At 47.0% G+C, this 12,872-nt stretch overlaps 1 pseudogene; it reads left to right on the forward strand.

Annotated features, from left to right (window-relative positions):
* Positions 1-12,872, forward strand: part of LOC130109895 (centrosome-associated protein 350-like) — a 57,816-nt pseudogene that overhangs the window by 23,919 nt on the left and 21,025 nt on the right.

A 12,872-nucleotide genomic window follows, 5' to 3' on the forward strand; every position in this document is an offset into this window, starting at 1 on the left:
AAAGTGAAGGACTCATATTTGGCTCTAACACCATCAATCTACCCCCCCACTATTTCCTCAACCACATAAGATTGTGGTAAAAAAGTTTTTCGAAAAGAGGAGAGCCACTCCTCCACTAAATTTACTCAAGTGGCTTGGGACAACATCACCATCCCACTCCTTCTTCCAGTCAGTAGAATTCATTATATCAGTGTGTGTTTGCTGGACAAACATGACGTCAAAGAGCTTTAGTTTTACAAATTCAGAGACATGCTCTTTCTCATGTCTCTTGCTCCATTCAGGTTAAGTGTTGAGACTTTGAAGTTGGCCATCGAGACTGATGAGAGAAAAAACAACACATGATAAAAGAACATTGAGCAGAACGGGAAATTACTTGTTTTATACTGCTTCTGACTCTTCATACTGTAATTCCTGTTTGAGCTTCAGAACCATTTTCCTCAACCTGTACATCTCCTGATCAGTGTAGCCCCATTCTTCTTTTTTTCTGATCTGAGATTTAACAGAGTGCGTAAACAATTCTTTGTCGGCAAAAAAATCCCCAATTTTGACATTCCTCAAATTTTTTGTTTTATTTGCAAGAAATTCTTGATTCGGCGGGCATCATATTCTTGATTCGTTGCCCCTGACAACTGGGAGGAAGTGTGAGGCTGGCTGTCTACACCACCACCTTCTTCCTTAGACTCATCTCCCGACATTTGTGCCTCGTGCTGTTTTTCCTTTAATATAGGTAACTGGAGTCCCCGTCATCCTCCTCTTCCTCCATACCCAACTCAACCTCAGACAGTTGTTCCTCATACTGCCCGCTTCTCTCCCTTATCAATGCTCCTCTTTTGGCTTGAGAGCCACTCGTTTTAGCCGACTGCTTTCTCTTTAGTACAGGAAAACTACAGACTTTGTCGTCCTCCACCAGATCCTCATCGCTGCTCAACACTTACACTTTCTGCAACTCCACCTGTAGTGTGTGATGCCACTGCCTGCTCACTTCATGATTCCTTCTCAACATTTACGTTTTCCTTTGTAGACTTTCCACTCTGTTTGGGTGGTTCAGTTTTGTCAGTGTGGTCTGGACTCTGTCCCTTTTCTGCTGTCTCTTCGCTGTTCTGCCTGGTTTGACTCTGTCCCTTTTCTGCTGTCTCTTCGCTGTTCTGCCTGGTCTCACCCAGTTAATTTCCTCTCTCCTTCGCGCTTTGTCCTCAGAGGAGTGTTTCTCAGGAAAGGCCCGAACCAAATGACCCTCTCCTCCACAGCCAAAACACTTCAACGTCCAAGAGTTTACAAAGATGACATAGTCAAAATCCTCCACATTCACCCTAAAAGCTACATCCAAGTCTTGGTCTTGTTTGTTCAGGATCATTTGAACATGTCGTCTGTGTGAAACTACATGTTGCACCAGCGGCGATTTGCAGCCAGACGACAGTTTCCTGATCGATGAAACTACTTTCCCATACCTCCACAGCTCTCTTGTCAAAAACTCATCGGAGATGTCCAAAGGAATTGAATCAAGTGCAACTGGACTTGGTTATATATCCGTGAAGACGTTTCGCCAATCAACCAAGAGGCTACATCAGTTCGTGCCTTTCTGACTAGACCAAGCTAGTCTGACTGGCTGGTGATGAAACTCAGATATTTAGCCTCTTTGGAGTCGTTATCAGAGCTATTGATGTCAATGGCTCTTTTGTGTTCCGATGTTTAGCAACGACGGTCGTTGGAAGTGTTAGTTTCGACTTCATTAGTGCTCCATTCAGTGGTCATGAGTCGCTGGAGCCGTTAGTGACCGACTGTTGTTCTCGGAGGCTAAGCTTTTGAGTCTCCTAGGTAGAGATGAAAGGACGGCATTGTAAGTGAGAGATAGGTGGTGTCGCAGACCTCCTCCTCTGTTGAGGGATGGTGTTAGGGCCTGGGCGAACGCGCGGACCCAAGGAGGCAGGAGACAGTGTGTTGTGTATAAGTCACAACAGTGTGACTGTAGTCTAGGACAGTGGTTCTCAACCTTTTTGGGGTCCTGGACCCCCTGCGTATTTTTGATCTACCCTGAGGACCCCTCCACCTGATCTTGGGGGAGGCGGGTTGCAATTTGATAGAAACAGTAGAAACTGCATTTTAAATTGCATTATAGCATTTATTCACTCTTTGGGGCAAAAATAAGAGCTTTCAGTTGTAACTTAGACATAGTTAACAAAACAGAATTCTTATGCAGTAACTTTCAGATATATGTAACAAAACAGAATATGTATTCAGTAACTTTCAGATATATGTAAAAGAATTTTTATGCAGTAACTTTTAACAATGCAAACGGGAGCGAGATCTCTTATTAAAATACAATAAATTACACTTGTGAAACAGATGTAATTAGAGAAAAAAGTCCTGTTACCCTTTATAGTTTAGGTCGATAAAGGTCTCAGTCACATTTGAGTAAAATAATCCTATTTCTATAAATGTCATAGGATCTTTTTTTAAAGATATTTTATTTTCACGGACCCCTTGCAATTACACCACGGACCACTAGGGGTCCGCGGACCCCCGGTTGAGAAACACTGGTCTAGGACACTGCAGCTTTTAAGTTTTACTACAGCCGGTTTACGGCAGTAACACAAGGCGTGGTTGATACTATACTTTACGTGTATATAACGTTTACTGTGGCAGCAATAAACACAGTTTGATTCAAAGTCGTGGTCCGAGTTTTGCTGGACATAACACAGTGCAGTGGTGCTAAAACGGTTTTATTCGTCTAAGCCAAAAGGTCGGCAACAGGAAAAAGGCAGGAGGCGGTGACTGAAGGCAGGCTGGCGCCTTCCCGGGATCTGGGCTGAAGCAACGAGGTCCTGGATCTGAAAATGGCAAGGGGGAGAGTTTGGTCAAGAAATAAACAAACAAACGGCGAGAACGCTTTCTCGGGAAACTTCTTCTGGATAGGGTACGCAGGCACTACCGATGAACGGGATTATCCGGCAAAGTGGTGAAGACTGAACCAGGCTTTTATGGAGGAGAGGTGGGTGATTGCACATGGGGATCAGGTGTGCCTTGCTGCACTCAGCCCAGAAGTAGGTCAGCCCCGCCTCCATATTGCAGCCCATCCTGTAGGTACTCGGAGAGAGGAAACACTCAGACCATAACAGATGGTTTTTCCAGTTTCGCATAGATGGCTTCCTTCACCCCTCTTTAAAACCATCTGTCTTCCCTGTCCAAAACGTCTACGTTGCTGTCCTCGAAGGAGTGTGTCTTCTCCTTTGGGTGTAAATATACTGATAGACTTTAGATACACCTAAAGGAGAAGACACACTCCTTCGAGGACAGCAACGTACACATTTTGGACAGGGAAGATTGATGGTTTGAAAGAGGGGTGAATGAAGCCATCTATGCGAAACTGGAAAAACCATCCCTCCACAGAGGAGGAAGTCTGCGACACCACCTATCTCCGAGCACTTACAATGCCGTCCTTTCATGTCTACCCAGGAGACTCAAGAAGCCTAGCCTCCAAGAACAACAGTCGGTCACTAACGGCTCCAACGACTCTCGTGACCACTGAATGGAGCACGAACGAAGTCGAAACTAACACCTCCAACGACCGTCGCTGCTTAACATCGGAACACAAAAGAGCCATGGACATCTATAGCTCTGATAACGACTCTAAAGAGGCTAAATATCTGAGTTTCATCACCAGCCAGTCTGACTAGCTTGTTCTAGTCAGAAAGGCACGAACTGATGAAGCCTCTTGGATGAGAGGCTAAACGTCTTCCCGGATATATAACCAAGCCCAGTTGCACTCGATTCAATTCCTTTGGATATCTATGACCTGGATGAATGAGAACATTCACAGACATGTCATCGGAGATGAACGGCGGGATGTTTGAAATGGTGACTCTTGCCGACTGCGTGGTGAGCGGCGACACTGACACGAAACTGTCGTTAACAACAACGCCGGCTTCGACCACTTTGTTTGCTTTGGCTACAGCGTCGACAAAAATCACCACAGCGCCGTTCATCCTAGCAACAGATTTAACGCTGCTGTGACCCACAACCTCTCCGACTGCCAAAGCACGGTGCTCCACCCAACACGGAAAACTGGGCGGCGCTTTAAGCCCATGTTCCCTGGTGAGTTTGGTAAACTCCATACCGGCCGGTCGGCCCTAAACACGCACACTTGAAACCTCCTTATACACACAAACCAAACCAGTAATCCTACAAAACACACTGTGCAATATTTGCAAGGATAAAATAGCAAAAAAGATAGATAACGCTCACAACCGCTCTCGGGCGTATGGTCCGCCCGCTTACTCACACTTCCGCTCAGAGAGAGAGAGAGAGACCATTTCTACATTGCTGTAACTTTCTTTCTCATTTCTCACTGTATTCGGACACATGATTCGTCAAAATGTTTGTCGACTTTTTGTGACACGATGTAAAAATTTAAGCTGTGTGCTATAGATGTGTGTGTGTGTGTGCGCATGGTGTTATCTATTATTTTTTAATAAATGATTATTATATTTGATCAAGCACGACTAACTATAGTAGGTTGCAGTATCATGAGGAGGCAAGATATAAGTTTACTGGTTTAATAGAGAACGACTGGTACATGGGTACACTACAATCAGATGCGCTGTCACTACACTGAATGCCCTCTAGCGGCAACGTAGCATTTATAGGCCACTGTATTAATGCGAACAATAAAGTAGTCCCACAACACACTAACCGAATTCATTTTTTTGACTGAATGCATTTTTTTCTTTTTTTGGGGGGGGGGTCTTTGCCTGGGGCCCCCCGGAGTCTATGGACACTAACAAGTTTTTAGTTGACAGTGATCTTTGTGAAGCACTTTTTAGAGAATCTGCAATGGTATTGTGGGAGTGCAGGAATGAGCAGACGGAGAGATCAAGTCGAGTAGGAGACGGAGAGATCGAGTCGAGTCAATTCCGTTTACTCGCCACACATAACACCCATACAGCACAATCCCTCGTGGCAACCAGGTAACCGCTAGTCTGCTGCAAACATGGCTCCCCGGAAACCCCAAGCAGTGCCTACGTCAGCACTCTAAAATGTCAAAGGAGCAGCAGCCCCTGGTGAATCTACCCATGTGTATCACCACACAGGCCCCCCCAGAATTCACCATCACGAAAAAACGCAAAACAGTAATGTAACACAAAAGTACTCAGTGAAACAGTCAACGTCTCGGGGGGCGGACCAGGCGGCCAAAACGGCTGCGCTGAATGGGTATGGGGGTGGGGGCAGGGGACAGAGCCGGAGCCCAGGCAGGGGCCGAGGCTGGGCCAGGGGCCTAAGAAGGGGGGCATCCATGCCGCGAGGGCAGGGCCAGTTCGACTGGCCCACCCACGTCCAAATGGGCAGGCTTGAGACAGTCCACCGAGATCCGCTCTGGCTTGCCCCCCATGTCCACCACAAAGTTCTTAGGCCCCGCTTCCAGGACGCGGAAGGGCCCGTCGTAGGGGGGGCTGCAGGGGGGTACGGTGGCTGTCGTGGCGGATGAAGACATGCCTGGCCGACAGCAGATCCTTGTGGACGTAGGACTAAGGGAGGCAGTGGTGAGATGTAGGGATCGGAGCGAAAGAGTTGGCACTGTCCCGGGCCACAGCCCAATGAGAAGCTGCTGACCAGGGGGCCACAGCGTCCAAGAGAAACTCACCCGGGACACACAGCGGCTAGCCGTAAACCAGCTCCGCAGAGGAGGACTGGAGGTCTTCCTTGGGGGCAGAGCGAAGGCCGAGCATGACCCATGGGAGGCGATCAACCCAGTTGCTGTCCGTGAGGCTGGCACGAAGAGCGGCCTTCATAGACCGATGAAACCTCTCACAAAGTCCGTTGCCCTGCGGGTTGTATGCTGTGGTGCGGTGGAGCTTCACCCCCAGCCCCTCCGCGACTGCAGTCCAGAGCTCTGACATGAACTGCGGGCCCCTGTCAGAGGTGAGGTCAGCCGGCGTGCCAAAACGGGCCACCCAGGACCCGATGAACGCCCGGGCCACCTCAGTAGACGTGGTCGATGACAGGGGAACAGCTTCCGGCCACCTGGTGGTCCTGTCCACCATGGTGAGAAGGTGAGTGAACCCGTGGGAGGGGGGCCCACCAGGTCCACATTCACATGGTCAAAACGCCTCTCGGGCACCAGAAATGGTGCCAATGGGGCTTTGGTATGATGGAGTACTTTGGAACGCTGGCACGCCACGCAGGAGTCAGCCCAGGCCTTGATGTCCTTCCTGAGGCCAGGCCAGACGAACTTGGCCCCCACCAGCTTAGTGGACGCCTTCACACCCAGGTGGGAAAGGCCACAGATAACGTCAAAAAGACGGCGCCGCCAGCCGGTGGGCACCATGGGGCGGGGCTGGCCCGTGGAAACGTCGCAGAGGAGCGTGGCGTTGGCGCTGTCAAACACCACATCCTCCAACCGCAGCAGCCGTCCGATAGGCCTGGATGTCCACGTCAGCGGCTTGGTCTGCAGCCATGGCAGCGTAATCGAGTCCCAAGTGAACGGACCCTGCCACCGCTCGGGAGAGGCAGTCAGCGACCAAGTTGTCCTTGCCAGCCACGTGCCGGATGTCCATGGTAAACTCCGAGATGGCAGAGAGCTGACGCTGTTGGCGCCTGGACCACTGCTCCGTGGTCTTGGCCATGGCAAAAGTCAGCGGCGTGTGGTCGACGAAGGCAGTGAAACGGCGGCCTTCCAACAGGAACCTGAAGTGTCGGGAGGCGAGGAAGAGACCCAGGAGCTCCTGGCCGAAGGTGCTGTACTTCCGCTCGTTGTCCTTAAGCTGTTTGCTAAAGAAGGCAAGGGGCTGCCAGGCGCCGCCCACCCACTGCTCGCACACCGCCCCGACCGCATAGTCAGAGGCGTCGGTCGTGAGGGCAATCGGGGCGGTGGGGGACGGGTGTGCCAGCAAAGCGGCATTGGCCAGCACAGCCTTGGCGTCGTCGAAAGCTACGTCCATCCCCGGGGACCAGTCTACCTCGCCCTTGGCTTCCTTGCCCCGCAGGGCTTTACGTCAGCACTCTAAAATGTCTGCCTTAAAGGAGCAGCAGCCCCTGGTGAATCTACCCTCAAATGTGTATCACCCCAGTATATAATAAAGTTACAGTGATTGTAAAAGGAAAAATCGAAACATAAAATGCATTCATAGCAAAAGGCAAGGCACATTATAGCAAGGTAAAAAAATGGCAGCTCTTTCTAAAATAAAAAGGGCTGTCAAGCACAATAAATGTAAGAAAAACATAATCCAAACAAGTTGATAAGTAAGAAGTAAAAAGTGGATGCTTATTTAAGTAGCCTAAGTGCCGCATCAGATTATTTTTAACGTCTGGGGATTTTGATGACAAATATTTGAAAAGTTTGTAATGTTCCTTCAAGGACATGAGATCTTTTCTAACCTGTTAATCAGAGCTCAACAGTGCATCAAAACCTGCACATGAGTTTATAGAAGGAGGAGAAAACTGCTTTATTTGACATAGTTTTCTTACAACAAATTGTATTCTTACAATGACTGTTCGCTGCATTTAACCCATCCTATTGTGTAGGAGCACCCGGGGACCGACTCCAGTTCTTTCTACTGCCTTGTTCAGGGGCACAGACAGGAGTAACAGGCATGTCTTTTTGATGGTGGGAAGAAACTGGAGCACCCGGAGAAAACCCACACAGACACAAGGAGAACATGCAAACTCCACACAGAAGGAACCTGGGACGGCCTGGGGTTCGAACCCAGGACCCTCTGGTTGTGAGGCAACAGTGCCAACCACTGTGCCGCCCTTTCTTCTTTCTTTCTTTCTTTCTTTCTTTCTTTCTTTCTTTCTTTCTTTCTTTCTTTCTTTCTTTCTTTCTTTTTTTTAGGAGAGTGTAGTTTGTTAGATTTAGGTGGGCTGAGAGATTTCTGATTGTCAATAATCTTTTATTTCTTGAGCTTTCCATTGCAAAGGGTGGTTACATCATATTCTGTGAAATAAAGTTCTTTAATCTTGTCTCTCCTCTCGCTCAGTGTGAACAGTCACTTTGAGGAGGTAACGAGGAGGTCCCCATTTGAGAAAAGGTCAGGAGATTTAAACTCCCTTCATTCATCTATTCAATACCCTTATCTCTCCTCTGGCTCCACACCTGGCTCCTCACCCCTCTCCGGGGGCTCAACGGGAAAGAAAGGTGAGAAACATTATTTCTAGTCAACTGTGGTCTGGTTGAAAATAAATGTATTCAACAAATTTTACACCAAAGTAGAGCTGTAAATTGTGTTCTAGATTTAGGGAAAAAGAGAAAAAACATTTCGAACGTCTTTCATATTTTCTCCATGTCTCCAAGTATATCGGGAAACAATGTCTTTGTAAAGTCACTGGTTTGCAGAGTGATGGCGGCCTTTCTCCTGAGTTATAATGGATAGCGTTTCCCCTCTTCTGCAGGTGCATCATACGACCGACATGATGCCGCTGTGGTGGATGAGCAGAGGAGCCCCGCTCACCAACATCAGAAGCCCCATCTGCTGAATCCAGGAAAAGAGGCTCAGAGAAGAAGTCAGTCCACAGCCAGGCCAGGAGTATCCCCTCTGATGGTACACTAAGGGGAGCCTCAGGGTACTCTGGGGTCAGGACCCCAGGCAGTCCACATTTAATGAGAAACAGCATCTGCAAAAGTGCATTTTCTTTCATGAAGGCTTTTTCAATTAAGAGCCCTTCAAGTATAGCTCAGTAAATAGTATGTAAATTTTTAGAAAGGCTTTTGTAAAAGGAGATTCCCAGTTTGGTTCACCTCCAGTGGCCTTTACTATTTCCTTCCTCCCTTGTTTTCTTAAACCTCCAGGGCGGCACTGCTTTCTGTGTAAAATGGTAGTGCTGTGGCACTACAAATTAGTGCTTATCATATTGTCCATGAATTGTTTGGTATAGATAAATAATATGATTTTTTTTTCAAATATTAGTTTATGCAGAGTCATCATACAGGAACTTTTATTTCCTAGTGTTGTGGTGATGTGCCACTGTAAAAATGATGAAACTTACTTTTCTTGTTCCAAAATGACTCAACCCCATAAAGTTTATTCTATTAAAGGGAGAAACTAAATGAACTTGGAAGGTGACACCAGCCGCACTGTTTTCTTAGCTTAGTATTTCCAAGCCAAAATAAAATGGAGGTTGAAAACCTATATGTTTGGACTCAGTTTGGGATGAATGGGATTTTTTTTTAAGCACTGCCATGAGTATTTAGTAATAGGACGTCCTCCTTGTTCTTATCCTGAAACACTCAATGCCCTTCATCACCTCAGCTTGTTCAGCACTTAATTCCTCCAAGGTTTATTTATCCGGACATGACCAAGTGATAATTGTTAAACTGTGCATAGAGAACCCTAGTTAGGGCTGCCAGAACAACCCATCTTGCGGCTTGCCACTCTGCAGAGGACTCAAGGATTTAAGCAGTGCTCTGCAGAAGGACCAGGCTGCAGCTCGCAGAGGGACGGAACACTAGCCCTTTTGTTTGAGGGGCCTGTGGGTCAGGGCGGCCAGTTTCACCACAGTTTGGGCATGTCGCCAAGGGAGAGGAGAGCGAGAGGGAGAGGGTGTTGGGTCCTCCCCCCTCACAGTAATGACATTGGAGCCGTCCAGTGGCATGTTTCTGAAATCCAGGTGGAAGATTCCTGTCATACCCCCAGACTCTGTTTTCCAAGATGATTGGAAGACAAGGCAGTTTCAAACATAACTGTGTCCCTCAGTGTCATTCATGACCCAAGTTGTTGTCCTTGTGTTGAGACTCACTGCCTGTCGACTGGGATGGAAACAACCATAAAAAGTATTTCTTTTTGGATGGCGCATTTATCACCAAGGGCTTTTTGATTATTTTGCTGTTGCTTGATGAAGTATCTATAGCAACTCTCTGTTGCACATTTATCTCTGTATTAGTGTGACGGTTAACATATGGAGGAAAGATGTGCAATTGTCTATTCTGCTGGCCCTAATGAGGGAACAAGAGTGTATATCTCCATCTCTTAAGATGGTGTCCTTGGCCTGTGGTCCACCTCCTTGCAGCACAATATATCTATTGATGCAGGATCTCTGCCCTTCACATAGTAGGGTTACATTGCTTCACTCAGCGGTAGACCTGGTTCAGGGGCCCCTGTTCTTTGTTGTTCAGCAAACCCCGTCCCCTATTTTACTCTACTAGATCTTTTCTTTTTTTTTTTTTTTGGATTTTTCACCCTTGTTCTCCCCGGTTGTACTTGGCCAGTTACACTATTTTCCGAGCCGTCCCGGTCACTGCTCCACCCCCTCTGCCGATCCGGGGAGGGCTGCAGACTACCATATGCCTCCTCTGATAAATGTAGAGTCGCCAGCCGCTCCTTTTCTCCTGACAGTGAGGAGTTTTGCCAGGGGGATGTAGCGCATGGGAGGATCATGCTATTCCCCCAGTTCCCCCTCCCCCCTTAACAGGCGCCCCGACTGACCAGAGGAGGCACTCATGCAGCGACTAGGACACACACCCATATCCGGTGTCCCGACCAAGCGGGAGGTGACACGGGGATTAGACCATGACAGAATAGACCGCCACGCAACCCGGACACCCCTCAACTAGATCTTTAACCATGCACAGTGAACTGACCGAAAATAAGCTTCTGTTTGATATACACAATATTTTCATCATACAAAGGAAGTCATTATCCAACTTTCACATATAAAAAAAGTACCTGAAATACCATAAATATATCCACTTGGTCCAGTGTGCTCAAATAGAACTTACTACCTGCTATTACTATTGTAGTGCAGCACCCTCACATTGTTTCAGCTATACATTTGACTGCCTCATGTTTAGCAGAGCTTTCCATTCATGTTTTTCTCTTTTTTTATTATCATTATCTTTTCTCTAGTTCTGGGCCAGATGATAATAATTCTCAGGTGTCTCCTTCCAGCTCTCCTCCAGGGGCAAGACTCTCCTGATGTGTCTGTAAGAAGTGGCTCCTCAGTGGGGGCAGACATCCCAAATGTAGGCCTTGGTTTGAGAAGCGGGTCTCCAGTAACACCTGAGGGTAGACTGGCAAGTGTTCCTGGAACACACATTTCCGGACCCGGTGGTAGAGCAGAGCCCACAAATAAGTACAGCTTTTACCGACACAATGAACTATTAATGTCTTGAGCACCTCGCTCTTCCTCTATGTTTTTGTTCTCACATATTTTATATATTCCTAGTGAGGTTAACAGCAGTAATCTGCTCAACCAACCTCTCTCCTATTTCTCATTCCCCACTCACCTCCCCTTTCTCCCCTCTTACTCTTCCTCTTCCTCCCCTCTCACTCTTCCTCTCCCAGGTGAGCGGCAGTATGCCCCCAGTGTATTGCAGCAGCGTATGACAGCCTACTTGGAATCCATTGAGGAGTCTCTCCGACAGTTGGGGGATGTGGAAAGGCTGAGGGGTGTGTCCATGGCCCAGCAGGAGAGTGTATCATTGGCCCAGATACTGAAGGTGAAAGAAGGGTTGCAGATGTGGACAGTGGGGCTGATCGTAGGCAAGCATTACAGCATGATGAACGACACAATGGGCAACAGGGTAGTAGCAGCATCCAACAAGAATACATTATCTTTTCAGTGGATTGTGATTCTGCACATTTCTTTTCAATATTTTGTAAGTTGTGAACTGTACTCAAAAAGGAATAGAATAAAAATTCAAATGTTGATTTTTTTAGGGGAGGTGTTTTGGGATTTAATTTAACATAAATGTTGTCGCTGTGTAACTTCAATATTCTATAAATTATTTTCCTAGCTGGTTTTTCTCCCCATAAATTTCACTGACATATTACTTTCACTTTAATAGGTCTGTCTATATTTATACTTTGCTTTGACCTGCTCTTTAACCTTTGACTCTTGCAGGCCCAGCAGCAGCGCCATGAGCGTGAACTACACAAACTGAAAATAAAGGCTGAGAGGGACGCTCTGGAGGCACAGCTACAGCTGGAGGAGAGCAGGCACAGCGCAGTCAGGGTACATACACACATAAAACACACATACACAAAAGCATTTAGGATGTTTTCAAGTGATGTTCACAAACTTATGGACAAGGCCATACATACAGCCTGTTTCCCCGCCTTTGAACACAAGGTGTGTGGTGCTTGTGTGATTATGTCCAGGCTCATGCGGAGTTGCAGGAAAGCATGGAAGTGACCCAACAAGAGACTTTGGGTGGTCTCCAAGAATCCACGGCTAAAATTATGACTCAACAAGTTGAGGCGGCCCGCTACACAGCTGATGCTGCCCGACACATCATAGAGGTCAGTGCTCGCTACTTTATCTTTTGCCTGGAAGACAGTCCCTACCTTTATTTGTAACCATAGCAGATTCATATTGATAAACGAACACCAAGGAGGACGAGACCAACCTTCGATGTCATTGTCACAGATCAGCAAGTGAAACTTGGTAAATCAGTAGAAAAGTGGCGTTTGATGATAACTTTCATGTCGTCTTGTCTGTCAGATGACAGAGTTGGCGTGGTCTCAGATAGCCGGGGATTTGACTGTCCCTGCAGCTGTCACATCTCTTTTGGACCAGTGGAGAGAACAGCACAACATGAAACAACTACAAGCCAAAGCTGACACTGACAGGTAAACTGACACTGGCTTTTCCCCAGTTTTTGCAAATTGTTGAGGATTTTCACTTCAATGTGTCTTTTTTTTCTCTGTATTTAGAGTCCAACATCCAGCCTCTACTTTTGTTTCAAACTACTGGCACAGTTCAGTCAGACAATTAATTAGCATAGTTTGCTTTTAGCCCACTGAGGAAAATTTGTAATTTGTGATATTGGGCTATACAAATAAAATTGATTTGATTTGATTTGCTTTTTACTTGCACTAAGTAGAAAGCATTTAAAGACATGAACCCTGATGCATAAAGTCAAAACAGATGACCTAAATTCT

The sequence above is a fragment of the Lampris incognitus genome, chromosome 3, assembly GCF_029633865.1.
Source record: "Lampris incognitus isolate fLamInc1 chromosome 3, fLamInc1.hap2, whole genome shotgun sequence".
In the NCBI taxonomy this organism is placed as follows: Eukaryota; Metazoa; Chordata; class Actinopteri; order Lampriformes; family Lampridae; genus Lampris; species Lampris incognitus.